Below are 836 nucleotides of genomic sequence, written 5' to 3' on the forward strand. Positions count from 1 at the left end.
AAAAAAAAAAAAAAAGGTGTATTCACAGTGAATAAGAAAGAACACTCATAAGAATCAGCACTCTTAGAATAAAAAGTAAACTGAAGAAGTTACAGACCAGAGTAGAGACAGTAACTCCAAGGACAAAAGTAAAGGACGTTGGGCTACTTGATTTTCAGTTACTCTTTTGTATACGTTGGGTTTCACATAAGGCTGGTTCAGCAGGCCAGCTTTTCAGGATATTAGCAAGTGCAAACCAAGATAACATCATCCATAACTATACCCATTGTGGACTGCTAGACATGAATTGGAATATATAATTATTCCATTTTTCTTAATTATATATAATTAAGAAAACATTCCCAGCAGAATGCTAGAAGTCACGAAGTTCTGTCCCCCAGCACTGTCTGGATCTGGGATATGCAAAGGTACATTTCATTGGGTAAGAGAAATTCGGTCTCCTTGTGCCGAGGATATTTAGATCTTCTTCTTGACTGTTCCATAGATAAAACTATCCAATCACTAATCCACACCTCAGTGCCACAGACCTGCTATAGCTGCTGCATATTCAAAAAAACAATGTTTTTATGTGGAAACCTACTCTGCATTAATCCCAGGACAGCTCCAACTCCCCACAGGTTTTTTTTTTTTTTTTTGGCGGTACGCGGGCCTCTCATCGCCGCGGCCTCTCCCGTTGCGGAGCACAGGCTCCGGACGCGCAGGCTCAGCGGCCATGGCTCACGGGCCCAGCCGCTCCGCGGCACGTGGGATCTTCCCGGACCGGGGCACGAACCCGTGTCCCCTGCATCGGCAGGCGGACTCTCAACCACTGCGCCACCAGGGAAGCCCCACAGGTT

The sequence above is a fragment of the Physeter macrocephalus genome, chromosome 2 (genome assembly GCF_002837175.3).
Source record: "Physeter macrocephalus isolate SW-GA chromosome 2, ASM283717v5, whole genome shotgun sequence".
Lineage (NCBI taxonomy): Eukaryota > Metazoa > Chordata > Mammalia > Artiodactyla > Physeteridae > Physeter > Physeter macrocephalus.